General features: G+C 38.6%; 1 protein-coding gene and 1 long non-coding RNA gene across 2 annotated transcripts in view; both read left to right on the top strand.

The window, feature by feature from the left end:
* The window catches only part of ZFPM2 (zinc finger protein, FOG family member 2), a 523,557-nt gene that overhangs the window by 60,831 nt on the left and 442,252 nt on the right, over nucleotides 1–20,474 (top strand). The gene's annotated exons all lie outside the window — the stretch shown is intronic.
* LOC132657227 (uncharacterized) lies at nucleotides 404–17,391 on the top strand. Its single transcript, XR_009595082.1, has 2 exons — nucleotides 404–6,407; nucleotides 9,445–17,391. It is a non-coding gene; the product is annotated as an uncharacterized LOC132657227 (long non-coding RNA).

Below are 20,474 nucleotides of genomic sequence, written 5' to 3'. Positions count from 1 at the left end.
TCGTCTTGAGCCACTGTATTCTCATTTCTACCTCAGCAGTACTGCTGTTACTCCAACATGCCACGTTCATTTTGATGGTAGGACTACTCTCCGTGCCTTGAACACTCTTCCCTTGGATCGCTGTATGGTTGTTCCTTCCTCTCATTAAGATCCCATCTGAAATGTCACCCCCTTCAAAGAGGGCTTCCCTGACTTCCCAAATCAATAAACACCCTATCACATTAGCCACTGTCCTATTTTGGTTATCCTCCTAGGACCTATAAATATTGTTTATCACTGTGACTTCATTTTCTGTTTATATTGAATAAATAGAAAATTTATATATAAATATAAAATTATATATGTTTATATACGTTTATATATAAATGTAAAATATATATAAAATTTATAATATAATAAAAATCTGTTGCTTGGATTTTGACTCTTCTCAATTTCACCTCTTACTAGAATATAATCTCAAGGAAAGAAGGACTTTGTCAGTCCTAAAAGAGTCCTAAAAACAGTACCTGATACATAATGGGTACGCTAGAGACATTTGTTGAATAGAAAAATGAGTGAATGGATGAATTGGTATCTAGATAACTTTCACATAAATTCTTAGGTACATTTTAGACTGTGCTTGCCCACTCCAGCCCCCACTGTCTTAAACCCGTGGTTTGAACACCTTGAAGGGTGTCTAATGTCTCTTTGTTACCGCTGGACTAGTGCATAAAAGGTGTGCTTACCACATTTGCAAGTGTAGTAAACTAGGGAAAGATAACTGCTTGGGTGGGTATAAAAAAAGAAAGCTAGGATTCAAAATTATTACCACAGTGCATATTATATGTCAGTATAATACGTTTTTTTGAGAGTATTTCTCAGTCTGGGATATTAGATGGGAGCGTCTTGCATTTAGAGTTGAAGGTTAAACGGCGCAGACCTACATCAATTAAAAGAGTAATGAATGTGAAGAACTGGGTGAACTGAGAATTAGGGAGCCATGGGTCCCCGGGAACAAAAGCAGATGTCCCCATGTCTCTCTGTAAGCCTAAAAGTTCGTGCATCCTCAAGATCTGCCCTTTTATGGTGAGAACTGCCCTGATGTGATATTTCCAGCCTGGAGCCGTCTCTATCTAGTCTGAACTCCCAGAAGATTTTGCCCTTATCTCTAACGATAACTACTATTTACTGCTGTATTTTAGTGTTTGTGTACATGTCCAAATCTTCCCTCCTCCATTGCAAACTCTTTAGGAGGAGGCAATGTGTTTTGTTTTGTTTTAATTACTGTTTCTAGTGATTTCTTACAAAGAGTTGTAAGGCACTCAGTAAATATTTACTTTGTAAGTGAGTAAAGTAACAGATGAAGCTGGGTTATATGAGTATATGCATTTTAAAAATAACACTATAAGGGCATCATCATTATCGAGAAAAACACTGGGGACATTTTATTTAATATTGATTTTTCTAAGTTTGGGGAAAATGGTAGCTCATTATAGAGGTTTTTAGAAGTATTAGAGAAGACTCTTGAGAGTCCTTTGGACTGCAAGGAGATCCAACCAGTCCATTCTAAAGGAGATCAGTCCTGGGTGTTCTTTGGAAGGAATGATGCTAAAGCTGAAACTCCAGTACTTAGGCCACCTCATGCGAAGAGTTGACTCATTGGAAAAGACTCTGATGCTGGGAGGGATTGGGGGCAGGAGGAGAAGGGGATGACAGAGGATGAGATGGCTGGATGGCACCACCGACTCGATGGATGTGAGTTTGAGTGAACTCCGGGAGTTGGTGATGGACAGGGAGGCCTGGTGTGCTGCGATTCATGGGGTTGCAAAGAGCCAGACACGACTGAGCAACTGAACTGAACTTACTGATGATGAAATAAAGGGAAAGAAAAGATATTTGTGACATATGGTACTATTCCAATTGATTTAAAATTTAGGAATTTTAAGATATTTTGCTTAAGAGGTTTAATTGCATCATATCCAGATAGAGAGGAAGGAAGAAGATAGATACCACTATCTAGGATATATTAGGTCAAGCATATTATTTCCCTGTGAAACTAACCATCTGAACTACTTTATGTTTTTTTAGATCAAATGAAAGTAGTTAAAATTTAAAACAATTTTCTTTGTGCTGATTTTTTTTTATATAACTTGTTAGTTTCCACATTTGGCTCGTTTTTATTTAGAGGTATACTTTAATTGCTTCTTCTTGTTCCAATTTGATTTATAAACCTTAATTTTTTTAACCACTAAAAAAATGAAATATATTTAATTTACAACGCTGTATTAATTCCAGGTGTACAGCAGAGTGATTCAGGTAATTTTCAGTTATATGTATATAATAAGTATAATAGGTATATACATATCTATTCCTTTTCATTATAGGTTATTATAAGGCATTGACTATAATTCCTCAGGCTATACAGTAGGTCCATGTTGTTTTTCTTTTTTTTATACATAGCAGTGTGTTAATGCCAAACTCCTAATTTCTCTCTCCAATCCCCCCATCCCTGGCAGTCCCCTTTGTGTGTTTTCTATGTTTTGAGTCTGTTTCTGTTTTGTAAGTAGTTTCATTTGTATCAATTTTTTAGATTCCACATATAAGTGATATCGTATGATATTTGTCTTTCTCTATGTGACTTATTTCACTCTGTACTATAATCTTAAGGTCTATCCACGTTGCTGCATATGGCATTATTTCATTCTTTTTATGGCTGAGTAATATTCCATCGTGTATGCCTGTATATATGTGTGTACGTGTGTGTGTGTGTGTGTGTGTATACACCAATTCTTCTTTACCAATTCATCTGTTAGGCATTTAGGTTGCTTCCGTACCTTGCCTATTGTGAATGGTGTTGCTGTGACCATTGGGGTGCATGTATATTTTCAAATTAAGAATTTTCTCTGGATATATACCCAGGAGTATAATTATAGGATCATATGTAAATCTTTTTAGTTTTTGAAGGAAGCTCCATACTGTTCTCCATAGTGGCTGCACCAATTTGCTTTCATACCAACAGTGTAGGAGAATTCCTTTCCTATATACCGTCTGTAGCATTTATTACTTACGGACTTTAAAATTATGGTGATTCTGACTAATGGGGCATTGTAGTTTTGATTTTCATTTCTCTAATAAATAGTGATATTGAACATCTTTTCTTGTGCCTGTTGGCTATCTGTATGTTTTATTTGGAGATATATCTATTTAGGTCTTCTGCCCGTTTCTTGATTGGCTTGTTTATTTTTTATTATTGTTTGTTTATTTTATTTTAAGCTATATGAGCTATTTGTATATTTTGGATATTAACCCCTTGTCCAGTGTACCATTTTCAAATATTTTCTACAGCTTTTGTTGTGTAGCATCTTTAAATTTTAATTGGGTCTCATTTGTTTATTTTGTTTTTATTTCCATTACTCTAGGTGGCAGATCCAAAAATTATTGCTGCAATGTATTTCGAAGCACTCTTTGACAATGTATGTCGAAAACTCTGCTGATGTTTTCACCTAGGAGTTTTATAGTATCCAGTCTTACATTTAGGTGCTTAATCCATTTTGAATTTATTTTTTAAATATGGTGTTAGAGAATGTTCTAATTGCATTCTTTTACATGTAGCTATCCAGGTTTCCCAACACCACTTGTTGGAGAGACTGTTTTTTTCTCCTTTGTATTTCCATATCTCCTTTGTCACAGATTAATTGACCATAAATGCCTGGGTTTATTTTAGGGCTTTCTATCCTGTGGCATTGGGATATATGTCTCTTTTTGTGCCAGTACCACACTGTCTTGATTACTGTAGCTTTGCGATATTGTCTGAACTCAGGGAGCATGATTCCTCCAACTCTTTTCTTTTTCAAGATTGCCTTTTGTGTCTCCATACAAATTTTTAATTTTTTTTCTGTTTTAGTTCTGTGAAAAATGTCATTGGTAATTTGAGAGGGATTGCACTGAGTCTGTAGATTGCCTTGGGTAGATAGTCATTTTAAAAATATTGATCCTTTCAGTCCAAGAACACGGTATATCCTTCCATCTGTTTGTGTCTTCAGCTTCTTTCATTAGCATCTTACAGTTGGAGTATAGGTCTTTTGTCTCCTTCAGTGTATTCCTAGGTAGTTTGTTCTTTTTGATGCAATGGTAAATAAATGAGATTATTTCATTAATTCATTTTTCTGACATTTTGTTATTAGTATATAGAAATGCAGCGGATTTCATTATATTAATCTTGTGTCAAGCAACTGTATAAAATTTCACTGATGAGCCCTAATAGTTTCCTGGTAACATCTTTAGGATTTTCTAGGTTTAGCTTTAGCATCATCTCATGTATAAACCAGAGAAGGCAATGGCACCCCGCTCCAGTACTCTTGCCTGGAAAATCCCAGGGATGGAGGAACCTGGTAGGCTGCAGTCCATGTGGTCGCTAAGAGTCGGACATGACTGAGCAACTTCACTTTGACTTTTCACTTTCACGCATTGGAGAAGGAAATGGCAACCCACTCCAGCATTCTTGCCTGGAGAATCCCAGGGACGCGGAAGCCTGGTGGGCTGCCGTCTATGGGATAGCACAGAGTCGGACATAACTGAAGTGACTTAGCAGCAGCAGCAGCAACATGTATAAACAGTGAGTTTTATTTCTTCTTTTACAATTTCTTCTTTAATTGCCTTGGCTTATAAAAGTTAATTTTGTATCTACATATCAGTCTATGCACATCAGATTACAAAATAAATGAAATTCCCACTCTCAGCAAAAAACACTTCTTCATTATTGAGAATGCAGTGAAAGTCCGTGCACACTTGAGTTTGTATGTGATGCTTGTAGACTTTAAACGAAATATTGAAAACTTTCCAGTGAACCGGCAACTAGTGGCCAAAATTTAATTAAAAATTTACATTGACTATATAGTAAGGACCAAAATTGACCGTAAAGACAAGTAGCCTAATATTAATTTTCTTCTGACTATTTAATGCAATGACACAAATTTATTTCACAGTGTAATGTGAAGGATGAGGAAATTACACCTGTATCATAGGGCATCATACTCACTGAAAGCTGGGACTTGATCTTATTCATTATTGTATTCCTAAGGCCTAGCAGTGCCTGTACATTCAGTTAACGCTCATTACGAAGTGCTCTGTTATATAGGAATTCAGATACAATGTGGTTACCGAATAGTTTACATTCTCCACCCACTCCCATTCTCAGCTCATTGGCTTTGTTACAACCAGATTGAATCTTTGGTGTTCTACTTACAGATTTTGGCAGAGATATTTTGTAGTTGAGAACCATTATGATTTATTTGAACCATTATGATTTATTTATGTTATTTGGTTGAAAAGTTATTGAGTATTTATGTTTCTAACACAGAGTGATGCTAAAAATATATAAGACCCAGCTGCTTATAGCCATAAGTAAAATAAAGTTGAGTTCCTGTTTTTAAATATATTCTTGAAATGGTGACCCTATCTACTTTATTCTTTCTGTAACAAGAAAAAGAAAAGCAATCACTTATATCAGGGAGCATGCCTGGCGTGCACAGGTAGGCCCTAGTGTTCTGTTGAACGCAACAGTTTTTAGACCATCAACACTAGGTAAGGACCTTCTGTGATCATGTTGGCTTAGACAAAAAGACAACCACTGTGGTCTTACTTGAACACAGGCAAAGAAAGACATTGGCATTTTGAAGACTAGAATATGACCAAATATCCATCTAGTCATGGCTATGGTTCTTCCAGTGGTCATGTATGGATGTGAGAGTTGGACTGTGAAGAAAGCTGAGCACTGAAGAATTGATGCTTTTGAACTGTGGTATTGGAGAATACTCTTGAGAGTCCCTTGGACTGCAAGGAGATCCAACCAGTCCATTCTGAAGGAGATCAGCCCTGGGATTTCTTTGGAAGGAATGATGCTAAAGCTGAAATTCCAGTACTTTGGCCACCTCATGCAAAGAGCTGACTCATTGGAGAAGACTCTGATGCTGGGAGGGATTGGGGGCAGGAGGAGAAGGGGACGACAGAAGATGAGATGGCTGGATGGCATTACTGACTCGATGGACGTGAGTCTGAGTGAACTACAGGAGCTGGTGATGGACAGAGAGGCCTGGTGTGCTGCGATTCATGGGGTCACAGAGTCAGACACGACTGAGCGACTGAACTGAACTGAACTGCTTTTGTAAAACCAATCTTAATATTAATCCCACTCTGTTCCTACCTTTTAGATAAGAATTTTAAAGGTACCCAATCATGGAATGATTCCTACTTCCTGATGGCATCCAATCTAGAATAAAGTTCAGCTTTTTTAAAACTTTCCCTTAAATTGTCTAATGCAGGTCCAGATCCTACAAAGTGTTTCTAGCACACCCTTGCTGAGACATCCCGCCGTTCCCACATTGTGGTGTGGCAATAAACCCAGTTAACCCACGTTTGTTCAACAATAGGTATGTTATAGATGGGCTTTGACTAAGATGGTCTGACAGTATTAAAAGCCTGAAGGTTCTTGAGTGTGTTGAAATTTAAATGTTGCCTTTTCTTTTTACATATATGCCAGTGTTTTTCTCAAAGTCTTTGAAGGCAGTAAAATTTGAGATTTAAGTTAGAGAAAACGTGTAGCTCCAAATGTATGCATAATTCTAGTTTGTATGATCAGCCCACACTACTGTCTCAGGGTGTATTTCCATAGACAATTTTTGAAATACTGATCTATCAACAAGACATAACCTATGAGGGGAAGTTCTGAGCACTGTATTGTTGGCAAGATTTTCTGTAAAAGGGTTTGCCGTAAATTAAAACATAAATCTGAGGGAACAACAAGTACCACTGAAACACTGCAAAGAATATATTCAAGATTTAAAACTTATTTGTCTGAAACAGCTACTCTTAACCTTTTATAAGATAAAATATTTGGAAATTCTTAGAATTTTTATTTATTTATTTATTTTGATCAATTTGGATTTATTCTAAGATTACAAAGATGGTTCAGCATATGCAAGTCAATCAATGTGATATACTACAGTAACAAAAGGCAAGGTAAAAATCACACAAATATCACCAATTTGATAAAATTCAGTATCTATTCATGACAAAAACTCTCATCAAAGTGGGTACAGAGGAAACATATTTCAACATAGGGGCTTCCCCAGTGACTCAGGGATAAAAAGTCAGCCTGCAATGCAGGAGACACAGGACACACGGGTCAGGAGGATCCACTAGAAGAAGGAATGGCGACCCACTTCAGTACTCATGCCGAGAAAAATCCCATGAACAGAGGAGCCTGGCAGGCTGCAGTCCGTGGGGTAGCAAAAAGAGTCAGACACAACTGAGCAACTGAGCATATTCAACATAATTAAGACCATCCATGACGACTGAGCGACTTCACTTTCACTTTTCACTTTCATGCATTGGAGAAGGAACTGGCAACCCACTCCAGTGTTTCTGCCTGGAGAATCCCAGGGACGCTGGAACCTGGTGGGCTGCCATCTATGGGGTCGCACAGAGTCGGACACGACTGAAGTGACTTAGTAGTAGTATGACAAACCTACAGCAAACAGACTAATAAATAATAAAACAAAACACAATAAGATATGTCTGTATCACAAAGCTGAAATTGGAGTTGAAACAATAAATTGAAAACTGGTATAACAGACAGTAGTACTTCCAAGTTTTCATTCATTAACATCCCAAAGGTTTTTGCATCCTTGGGCCCAGCATCATAATAAAATTCAGGCATGTGAATAGAGGCATGTGTAGGTGCTCAGTTACGTACGACTCTACGATCCAAAGGACTGTAGTGCGCCAGGCTCCTCTGACCATGGGATTTCCTAAGCAAGAATACTGGAGTGGGTTGCCATTTCCTTCTCCAGGGGATCTTCCTGATCCAGGGAATGAACCTGTACCTTCTGCATTGGCAGGCAGATTCTCATCCACTGTTCCACCTGGAAGCTGAATAAAAGGCATAGCTTGTCTTTAAAATGAAGTTCATAGAAGTGGTAGTAGATAGAGCTCCTGACAAAGATGAATAAAAGTGGGTCCCCTTGGGTCTGCAGCACCTCTGGTGGTCACTTCTTTAATGTCCAAATGTATGGTAGAATAGACTAGATTTTTAAAAGACTACATTTTGAATAAGGACAGGCTTGATGATGCATCTCTTAATATATTTGAAATAGTTAATATTGTTCTTTTATTCTTTTTCTCTGATCAATAGAATAATTTCCCTGTATGACATCTCTATGCATCCTAGAGAGTACTTAAATTTTTAAAAAATTATCAGGTAACTATTAGATAGTGTGAAAATGTTTATATTAAGATTGTAAAGCACAGTTGATTCTAAATGTCTAATGAAATGTTTTTATTTTCAATATAGATTATTGGAAAGTATTAATATATAGAAATGTTTTTTAGTAAATACCTTTGTCAATATTATTTTCTTATTTTCAAGTTTGCTTTCATCAGGATTTGCTTTCATCATTCAAAGCAAAGTAGAAAATGTTATTTTAACCTTTACAACACAGTAACATTACACTATTTGCATATATGTTTACTATAGTTTAAAATATGAAATGGGAATGAAGACCATTTCAGATAAAATTTGTTCAGCAGGGCAATAAAAGGATAGCTTCTGAATTGGGAGGATGACTCAAAATATCTGTAATTTTACACTGGAACAATAGTATCTGAGAACATACATGATTTCACCCATGAAGTTTAGATAAAAGTTGGATATAACTTATTTAGCAAAACTTAGAGTTCTGGAAATGGATGGTTTCCTTAAAACCAGAGAAAGTATAGTAATAATGGTACTTTGGAGAGTATAAAAAGGATGTACTGATGGACATTATTTATACCTCATCTTTGATGAGCTTTGATGAAGATGAACATAAAAGGTAGAATATGATAAATGATTTGAGGGAATCTGAAAGATGATGTGGACATTATGCTAAAACACTTAAATAATTAGGAGGAAATTGGTACTTCCATGGATGGGTATTTGACGGAAAGCAAATAGGTAGGTAGGAAAGAAAGGAATGCAGGTTGGCTGATGCAGTCAGGAGAGACATCATTAACTGAGTCTGGGCTTGAACTGAGTCTTAAATAACAGGCAGGATTCTAAGAAATGGGAAAAATAGGAAGGGAAATGAGGTCAGATAATGGTTAATATTTTAATGCTCTGAATCATCACCATTATGTGGCTCCTTCATGTAAACTTTCTGTGAGGCCTTTTACTAGGCACTTTGGGAAGTAGGCTAGAAACAGGCATAAATTCTTATCCATGATGAGTTTATAATTCATGAGGTGCTTATAGATTTACTTTAGAAGCTTTTTAAAATAAAGTCATAAAAGCCATATAGAATTATAGGATGAAATGGATCATTGTGACTGTCAAGCAGCAGAATTCTAGGAGGTCCAGGTGTAATGACAGATACATATGACTCGATATGGTATTTCTTGTTCTTATATTTCAATTCCCTTGGACTGCAGGGAGATCCAAACAGTCCATTCTGAAGGAGATCAACCCTGGGATTTCTTTGGAAGGAATGATGCTAAAGCTGAAACTCCAGTACTTTGGCCGCCTCATGCGAAGAGTTGACTCATTGGAAAAGACTTTGATGCTGGGAGGGATTGGGGGCAGGAGGAGAAGGGGACGACCAAGGATGAGATGGCTGGATGGCATCACTGACTCGATGAATGCAAGTCTGAGTGAACTCCAGGAGATGGTGATGGACAGGGAGGCTTGGCGTGCTGCGATTCATGGGGTCGCAAAGAGTCAGACATGACTGAGCGACTGAACTGTACTGAACTGAATGAAATGTGATCTCCCAGTAACTAACCCCTTAGTCATGGTTTTCTCATATCTAAAATAAAGAGACTAAAGAGCTGGATCTTTGAGGACCCTTCTAGATAATTACATAGTTCTTTGTTGTGAGATTATCAGTATACAATATGTGACACAAAATAGTTACCTACTAGCTCTCAGTCTTGGTGGTGATGATTGTATGAAAATTGAATTTTACTCATATAAATGACTGCATGCTATTTTAGCCTTGTTCACAATTTAAAAGGGAGCTTCAGTTGAAAATTGCAATAGATTGTTTGGCACTCCTGATGGATCAGCACGTGCCAGGAGTTGTGCCCGGTATTCAATTCAGAATTTTGAAAAAGCTATGTAGTAGTACCAATATATTATCTAATTTTAGAAATGGTGTAATTTATCCCACCAGCAGTGGGACAGCCAGAGCACCAGCTATGTCGTCTAGCTATGTTAAGAAGCTGAAGGGCATGTCCCTGCTAGTCAGGGTCTGACAAAATTTGCTCCACTGGAGATGGTGAAAGTGAAAGTCGTTCAGTCATGTCTGACTCTTTGCGACCCCATGACCTATACAGTCCATGGAATTCTCCAGGCCAGAATACTGGAGTGGGTAGCCATTCCCTTCTCCAGGGGATCTTTCCAACCCAGGGATCAAACCCAGGTCTCCTGCATTGCAGGCGGATTCTTTACCAGCTGAGCCACCCGGGAAGCTCAAGAATGCTGGAGTGGGTAGCCTATCCCTTCTCCAGCAAGTCTTTCCCCACCCAGGAATCGAACCAGGGTCTCCTGCATTGTAGGTAGGTTCTTTACCAGCTGAGCTACCAGGGAAGCCCTCCATTGGAGAAGAGAATGGCAGATCACTTTAGTATTTTTGCCATGAGAACTCCATGAACAGTAAATATGAAAAGGCAGAAAAGATATGACTCTGAAAGATGAACCCCCAGACTTGTAGATGTCTAATATACTACTGGGAAAGAGCAGAGAAATAGACAAAGAATGAAGAGGATGAGCCAGAGTGGAAATGATGCCAGTTGTGGCTGTATCTGGTGGTGAAAGTAAAGTTGGATGCTGTAAAGAACAGTATTGCATGGGAACCTGGAATGTCCATGAATCAGGTAAATTGGGTGTGTATAGTCAAAGCTATGGTTTGTTCTGTGTCTCCTGCATTGGCAGGTGGATTCTTTACCACTGAGCCACCTGGGAAGCTATTAGTCCCATATTGCCTGTTTTTTAAAAACATCAGTTCGGTTCAGGAGGCCTGCCGGAAAGGTCAGAATAGCTATGATTCATCCCGCCCCAGCTCACTCACATACCTGTCACGAAATTTGGCAAATCCATTTTCTAAATCCTCTCTCTCCTCTGATGTGCACTGTCTCTTCTTTTGTTAGGACCCTCGTCACCTCTCCCCTAGATTAGTGCTAAGGTATATCAGTCAGGATCTAACTAGGAAACGGAAACAACTCCGAGTACTTAAGAGGAAATTTATTCTAAGGAATTGAGCATAGAGGTGATGAGAGTGGACCTGAAGCAATCTAGATTTTAACAACAGCAAGAAATCATGACCTTCCCTGAGCGAAAGAGAAAAACACAGGAGAAGAATCATGTGGAAGAAGCTAGAACTATAGGCAGCTTGTCAGGCCAAAGCTGCAGGTGAGAAACAGCTCTCAATGCAGAGGCTTCACTTCCCCTTCCCCTTTGGTAACTGTTCTTCCCACCCTCACTGTCCTTCAAGACACATTCTACACTTCTACCTTTCGAAAAGGCAAATCTGATCATGTTTATCCCAACATGAAAATGCTGGGTGGTTTTCTGCTGCCTGCAGGTAGTCGGAACACGTCTCCTTGTCCGCTGCCAAGGTATGCCCTGTCCATTGCTCCCCAGAAGCCATCCGTCCCTTTCATGTACTATTTCCCGACCTGGAATTCCCCCAACTCCCATCCCACATGCGAACAAGAGCAAATGCCTTCTCATCTTTCAAGACCTATGTTGCAAATCATGCCTGCAATGCCTGTTTTGTTTCCCTCTCTTTGCTCCCTCTCCCTCGCTCACCCTCTCCCACTCTCTCTCAATCTCCTTCCTTTTCTCCTGTTCTTCCTTTTTTCCTCTTTTGTTCTCACTAAGCAAATCAGTTGTTCCCTACGACACTGTCAGATTCTCTATGTTGGTACTTAATTTCACAGTACGGCAGTTGTATGTGTGTGTGCGTTTGCATGTTTTGGCATGCAGTATTCGGTTCCATGTCCATGTACATTATCAGGTTGTAATATCCTTGAAGGCAGAGGTGTTTATCACATATCCTATCTCTTATCAGCTCAATAGTTTCTGAAAAATGTTCTGAGTGAATTTAATGCGCTCAAATATATTTATGCACCCGTCTTCTAAGACTGGACAAGTGAAGGCTTAACAAGTATTTTATGAGAATGTCTCTGCATGAGAAAAAAGTTCTTGAAAGAGAAAATGTATTTCTCACATTAGTTTTCCCAAAGAGTATATAAAAGATCTTCTCTGATGGTCTTTAAGTCCCAGTTTGAGTGGGACTAACTTAATCCATGCTGAACACAATTTTAATGCTTAAAAGAGCATTTGAAAATTCAAATAAAAATTTATAGTTCATCCTTTTGAAGGGTAAAAAATATGATTCATATAATTTGTGGCAAATGCAATTTCTGTATTTTTTACATTGCTTTTTGGTGGCCTTGCATAAGTTACACTGAGACTATTCTACAACCTTAGCAATGTTCAGAAGATTCTCTTTCTAATTCTCTACCTCTCCTGCCCTTTCGGTGGCCTTGAGCACCTCTCAAAAGCAAAAAAAAATGTTCCCCTACATTAATTTAATGTTCACAGTAACTACAGGAATGTGGGTTACTATTTTAGCCCTATTTTATAGATGAGGAAACTGAGGCACTAGAAAAATTAAGTAACTTGCCCAAGGTCACTTGGCCGTGGGTAGCAAAACTTAGATGTGAATCAATTCTGATGTCAGAGCCTGTATCCTTAGCCCCTGCACTGCACTTCATGTGGCAATGTTTCTTTTCACCACAGTCCTTGGATTTGAAAATGGAGAAGAGGGAATAGAAAGCACACTGTGCCCTTCACAGCTTGCTTATCCTTTCTGTCCTCTATGGATGAAATGTGCCAATGAAGGAATGGCATTACTGCTATAAAGCAATCATTGGGTCCTTCTGCTGACCAAGAAAGATCGAAGAGTGATGTGTTTGAAAGCAAAGAAAAATAATATTTGCATGTATTTACAACCTGCCTTTCTCAGAAAGGATTTAAGGTGTTTCACTAAGATATGTACATTACTGACAGATAAAGTAAATTAAAATAGGTGGAAAGCAAAGCGAAGGGAAAGTTAGGCTAGAAGAGGATGGTGAGTGTGCACAACACAGGCCATGACTTTACAGACTTGCCACAGCAAGCTTAACATGTGGCTCCAAGCTATATAGCAGCCAATGAAGACAGAGGAATAAGATTGAACTGTTGGTTTTTCTACAAGACACAGAGTGCTCAGGAGAAGCCCAGCTATTTCCAGTGCTAAGCATAGAGAGAAATTAGTTCCATGGTCTTCCAGAGAGGACACTGTAATACAATAAGCAGCATGCTTAGCAGCAACATGTGCAGAGCACAGCGGACTTAAACAGAAAAGGAGGACAGAGATTGCTTTTCACAAGATCCCTCCAAAATAAGCATCCCTCCAAAATAAGCATCCCTCCAAAATAAGATCCCTCCAAAATAAGCAAAATGCATATGAAATACAGGACACAAACTCAGTCTTGCCAGGAATACAATTTTGTTCTTTTCACATCTTTGAGAAGTGGTTCAGTGTAGTCTGACACAGACTGCCTGGTTATGTCACTAATTACCTGGGTGACACTGGGCCAGACTCCAATCCTTTTGAATCTCACAGTTAACACTAATAAATGGAGATGCTAACGACCGCCTTATATGTGTGCATGCTGCATTGCTTTAGTTGTGTCCGACTCTTTGTGAACCCATGGACTGTAGCTCATCAGGCTCCTCTGTCCATGGAATTCTCTAGCCATGAAAAATGGAGTGAGGTGCTGTTCTCTTCTCCAGGGAATCTTCCCAACCCAGGGATTAAACCCGCATCTCTCGTGTCTCCTGCATTGGCAGCTGGGTTCTTTACTAAATCGCACAACCTGGTAAGCCCAACTACCTCATATAGTTTGGTCTTTAATTAGTCACTATAATAAATTGCTTAGAGTGGTGTTTGGGATATAGTCTTCCCTTGTAGTGTGAGGGGATGAGGAGACAGTGAGGGTGCTTAGGTCCATCTGGCCTTCCCCTGGGTAAATGAATGCGGGCCCTGTTTGGTACCCTGTTAATTAACTTACTGGGAGGGAATACTGAAAATCCACCTCCTAGGACTGACTAAGGGAAAGGAAAATGCTGATTCACTCTCAGAGACTGTCATTTAGTCACTCATCAGTTCTCTTCCATCCTGAGAATCCTTACTCTATCCTGAGGGGCAAAGCCAAAGGAAGCTTGGCATGGGTCATCACATCTTTCCCTAAGACTCATCTATGATTACAGTTCTGTGCAGTCTTAGCTTTTGCAACTCAAATGACAAGAATTGGCACTGTTGTTTTCTATGTCTTTCTGATGTGTGATTCCATCCCTGAGACAATGAGAGTGAAGGCTTACAGAATGGTGGAGGGAAAGGTGAGGGCTGACAGTATTGTCCACAGAGGTGGTAGATAAAAGCTGGTTAACAGTTCCCAGTATATCCCACCACATAAAATTACACCATCTTGCCAAAAGCACACTTCAGTGAGCACAGTCCTTTAGTCGTCCAGCGTATTGAGGTCCATATCTGAAGCGTTCTTTTCTTCGTGTTAACCTCTAGGCCGATTTTAAAGACAGAACAGGCAGACTGAAGAGAAGAACAATATAATAATTGTTGTTGTTCAGTCACTAAGTCATGTCCGACTCTTTGCCACCCCATGATCTGCAGCACAGCAGTCTTCCCTGTCCTTCACTGGCTTCCAGAGTTTGCCCAGACTCATGTCCATTGAGTAGATGATGCCAACGAACCATCTCATCCTCTGTCGCCCCCTTCTCCTCATGCCCTCAATCTTTGTCAGCATCCGGATCATTTCCAATGAGTCAGGTCTTCCGATCAGGTGACTAAATTACTGGAGCTTCAGCTTTTGCATCAGTCCTTCCAGTGCATATTCAGGGTTGATTTCCTGTAGGTTTGACTGGTTTGATTGCCTTGCTGTCCAAGGGACTCTCAAGAGTCTTCTCCAACATCACAGTTCAAAAGCAGTTCTTTGGCACTCAGCTTTCTTTATGATTCAACTCTCACATCCGTGTATGTCTTCTGGAAAAACCATAGCTTTGACTGTTTGGACTTTGTTGGCAAAGTGATGTCTTTGGTTTTGAATACGCTGTCTAGGTTTATCATAGCTTTTATTCCAAGAAGCAAGTGTCTTTTAATTTGTGACTGCAGTCACTGTCCTCAGTGATTTTGGAGTCCAAGAAAATAAAATCTGTCAATGCTTCCACTTTTTCCCCATCTATTTTACCCAACTGGTATATAGTGCATTCAGGATTGGAGCTGACTAATTTGCAAAGTTCGTGGTGTCTTGTAAATGGTTTTTGAGTACCAGGCCAGCTAATCTGTATTTACATAGGTAGTGAGAAACCACTCAGAGTTCTGGATAAGGCAATGCATACTCAAAACTGTGTTTAAGAATAATCTAAGTAGAGGATGTAATGAAGAGTTAGAAGGATATAGAGCCCGGGGAAGGGAATGGATATTATGAGACCACTAGGCAAGGAGTCATGAGAATCTGGCTTAGGGTGTGTAGTTGTCAGATTTAGGCAAAAAAAAAAAAAAAAAAAAAAGCAAATGGAAAAATCAGGATTCCCAATTAAATATAATTTGTGAACTTCTGGTATAAATATGTCCTATGCAATTTAGGGGCATATTTGTAAAATATTACTACTTATGTGAAATTCATATTTAACTGATATTCTGTATTTTATGTGGCAACCTGCACCACAGCAGTGCATTCCTATGCTAAATTAACCACCTGGCATTAGCCTTGACTCTATAAGTTGAGGGCAGTGTTTCAGATGCCAGCTGCAAGTTCCATGGTTCTCAGGCTGTCCATACTTTGGACTAACTCGTCCCAAAATTGGGAATTCCCACAAGGTAATTGGCTTGATAATTTACTAGGACAACTCACAGAATTCAGAAAAGCACTTAATTATTATAGTTGTGTTATAAAGGATACAAATCAATACCAGCCAAATGACACAGATAAGGGAGGTCTGCTGCTGCTAAGTCACTTCAGTCGTGTCCGACTCTGTGCAACCCCATAGACGGCAGCCCACCAGGCTCCCCCATCCCTGGGATTCTCCAGGCAAGAACACTGGAGTGGGTTGCCATTTCCTTCTCCAGTGCATGAAAGTGAAAAGTGAAAATGAAGCCTCTCAGTTGTGTCTGACTCTTGGCGACCCCATGGACTGCAGTCTACCAGGCTCCTCCGTCCATGGGATTTTCCAGTCAAGAGTACTGGAGTGGGGTGCCATTGCCTTCTTCGAAGGAAGGTCTAGGAGGGTCCTGAAAACAGATCTTTAGTGGCCTCTCCCCACAGAATGTATCACCCTCCTGGCACATCAGTGTATTCAGCAACCAGGAAACTCACTTGAGTCTTGTGCCAGAGTTTTTATTGGGGCTTTATTACCTAAGCAGGATTGATTGAATTATTGACCCTGTGTGTGAACTCAATCTTCAGCCCCTACCCTCTCCCAGGAGGTCAAGGCCCCCTGTGAATAACAAAGACACTCTATTATATGACACAGCCTGAGTGTGGTCATGGTAGCAGAAACAGATAGAAGAGGAAAGAATTATACCAGGGAGGGGTCAAAATTAATAGTAAGGTTTTAAATCCTGGGGCATTAGAAATATATAAGGAAATGTTCAATTAGGATGGGAGAGGGAGAGTAAATAATTAGCTAACTTAGATGCCTAGAGTTGAAGATACTAAAGGAACATCGTGATGAAAATTCAGGATAGAAGGACAGAAAAGCATATCTAGAGTTAAGAAGAGGTCTCAGGATTATATACTGGAGATCAGTACTCCTTAGCATGAAGTGATTGTTGCAGCTCTGAAATGGAGTAATATACTGTGGAAAAAAAAGTCTAGTTAGAATAAAACAGGAGTCTTAAGTGTTACAGGAGGAAAATAGAAACCAAAAACAAAGTTAAAAACAGATTCATCACATTCTAAATTTTCATAGATTAAATTAAATTGAGAAGTATTTTCCATATGAAATCATTTGTTGTTTTTACATAGTATTCATTTCAAAGCTTTTATACATTTATTCTGTAATTTATTTCTACCCAGTTTTCCTGAATGTTTAACGTTATGATATCCATTTACTTTTATTTTTAAACACTAATGGATTTTTACCCAAATTTATGTAAGTTCAAAGTACTCAATGAATTGTCAATATATTAGGATAAAAACTTTACATGGGTTTTGAGCATTGTTATTAAGTACCTTGAAAAGGAGGGTGCAAAGTCTATAATTTTGGTATTTTATCATATAGAAATAAACATATTTTGCTCAATCAATCTAGTTTTGAAGTTCACCCAGTCTTTACTCTTTAAAGTTTGGCTATTCATGAAGACAGAAAGGTTATCAAAATGAAAGTGAGTGCTTTTATTAATTAATTTAAAACTTATTCTTTAATATAGAGTGGCTTGTGACTAGTAATAGTAGATTAATTAAAGGTAATTATAGTTTTCAAATAAGTACATTGCAAATACTTGCAGTGTTTCTATGTAATATTAATAGCATAAAAAGCATTGGTAAAGCTATGTTATAGCACATATATCTGTAAAATATCACATTCTTTTCTCCAGCTTCCTGATACATGATAGTGACATTTCACAAAAACTGTTAAGTTCCTGCTCTGTGCCAAAAACACTGTTCTGGATTTTGCGGAACATACAAAAATGAATAATCTGGAATCTGAGAGAGACTACTTATAACAACACTACCATTTTTGTTGACTTATTGTAATTTTGGTTGAAAACCGCTTTGCTATAATCATACTATCAGCCCTTTTATCGGCTACATTATTAATAATAAGAATTAAAAAGATTAGCAGAACAATTTTTTGAAACATGCAAATAAGCAAATCACTTGAACTTCAGTAGTTAACCTGTAAATGAGAAATTGGACTCACTTTTCCAGTCCTGTTTTTTTGCAGTTATTATTGCTATTTGGAATTTCAAATAGTAGATTTCATACCTGAAATCCAAGTTCTGTTTCAGTCTTCAATGCTGGAAAGCAATGATGGGCTCCGGCTTCATCTAACACATGGTAGAAAGGCAGAGACTTACAATTAGGAGACCTGATTTCTCATACTGGTTCTGTGAAAACATTTCAGCATCCTTGAGTGTTCTCAACTGTAAAATGAGAAGATTTCATTTATAAACTTTATGGTGCCTTCCAATTTAAAAGTCTGTGGTAAAACAAGCAAACTTATCAATAACAAGGTTAAGGCCAATTAAGTTTGACTTAAAAAAATTTTCAGAAATTTTTTACTGCTTTCCAACTATGTGGTTAGAAGTGAGGCTAGCAGAAAAGGCAGCCTAATAAAACTGACTAAGCATTGTCAAACATCAAATGATATTATTTAAAGTTTCAAATGTGAAATATATCACTAAAATGGGAAAATCTGTTTTTAAGGATACCTAAAAGCAGTTTGTTCTCTAAAAAGTACTTAATGTTCACATAGTATCTATAAAGCTATAGGTGAACTATTTTTGGAAGAAGGCATCTTCCCAGATGATACTGAGACAAAATTTCAGCTGAAATGATTTTTGTATTATAACAAATCAGCCACTTGCTCTTAGTTGTAGCCATTGTGGACAGTCTTTGGTTGGAGAAATTTCTTTTGTGCAAGGAAAATTTTAGTGAGATTCTTTTATTTGAGATTTTGAATGTGTTTTTAATTTTTTTAATGTTTAAAAAATTTTATTTTATATTGGAGTATTGGACTGCAAGGAGATCCAACCAGTCCATTCTGAAGGAGATCAGCCGTGGGTGTTCTTTGGAAGGAATGATGCTAAAGCTGAAACTCCAGTACTTTGGCCACCTCATGCGAAGAGCTGACTCATTGGAAAAGACTCTGATGCTGGGAGGGATTGGGGGCAGGAGGAGAAGGGGACGACAGAGGATGAGATGGCTGGATGGCATCACCGACTCGGACATGAGTCTGAGTGAACTCCAGGAGTTGGTGATGGACAGGGAGGCGTGGCATGCTGCGATTCATGGGGTGGCAGAGTCGGACACGGCTGAGCGACTGAACTGAACTGAACTGAACAGTTGATTAACAATGTTGTGTTAGTTTCAGATGTGTAGCAGAGCAATTCAGTTAGACATATACATGCATCTGTTCTTTTTCAAATTCTTTTCCCGTATAGGTTATTACAGAATATCAAGCAGATGTTGCTTCACAGACTGTTTATTAAAAGTGCCTATGTACACATGAAACTTCCAATGACCAAAGTCTCTTAGGTTTATTCAAGCGTTCTCCTTATTCCTAACTCTAATTTGGCAATTTACCAATTTGAAGAGTGAAATTTTAGAAAATAAGACCTAAAAGGCTTCTGATTGCATATTGAGATGTTCCAGCCTCTGGAGAGTTTGAATCCAAGCGAAACCAACTGCAGCATCTCCAGGGATGCTCTGCTACCCAAGGTCAGGGGGAGATACTTCTACACTACGTTTGTTTATTGATGTGCTTACCCAACAGAATGTGTACCTGTGTCTTGTGTTAACTATTTGTTTATGGAAAATGCACCTCTTTAGCTCAGTTTCAAAGAAAGTTGCTCTTTTAATAGTACCTGGGATACTTTAAAATGTTTCAAAAGTTCCATATTGAGTACCATACAGAATTTAATTCTGACGTTTTATATTCTCGAAAGGCTGAATAGGTGTGGTGTTTCAGACAATAGTTTTAAGCTCAAAGGCTGTCTCTTCTGAGGTGCATATGATTATATTCTTTCATGAAAGCAGGTAAATCTCAAACTGGAGTGTGCACAGACATCTTCGTGTGGGCTCTGGCCACAGAATTCCCATTAGCATTAGCTTGGCACTGCTTCTTGTCTCACAGACAGTAAGGAACATGCCTTTTCCACCCTTGAGGCAATAAAATAAATTAAAGGGTGCGGCATTAAATGAGGTGAATTTTGAGTAGTATTTTTCATGCCTTCAACGTTTTAAAATCCTCATGAAGCAGCGTTTGGAATCATGAAACAAGGGACCCTGTTTGTGCCAACATGTGGATCCTTTTGGTTTTCTGGAATGGTGTGTTTGTGTCAAACAGTCTTTTCAAATCCTTTTCCCATTGTGGTAGTGTCTGTGACTAGAACTTTGTTTTTCAGTATAAATCACAAATAAATGAGCACTATGGAAGGTAAGACATCTTCACTTTGTTTCTTCTGGGTCTGGTCCAGACTATTACAGTCTCTACATATCTCCATGACACAGAAGCAAGAGTTTTTGCAAAGAACGTCCCCAGGGCCCAACCAAATCCTTCCTTTGCAGCAGCTGCCCTGCTCTGTCTATGTTCATTATGTTTGTGCTTCCTCCAATTTTGCACTTTTTTTCAGTATTTGCTAAAGAGACTGGAGAGCATTCCTTTAATC

This window comes from Ovis aries, chromosome 9 (assembly GCF_016772045.2).
Source record: "Ovis aries strain OAR_USU_Benz2616 breed Rambouillet chromosome 9, ARS-UI_Ramb_v3.0, whole genome shotgun sequence".
NCBI lineage: Eukaryota > Metazoa > Chordata > Mammalia > Artiodactyla > Bovidae > Ovis > Ovis aries.
The sequence above is the reverse complement of the archived record's forward strand: the minus strand, read 5'-3'. Positions and strand labels throughout refer to the sequence as shown.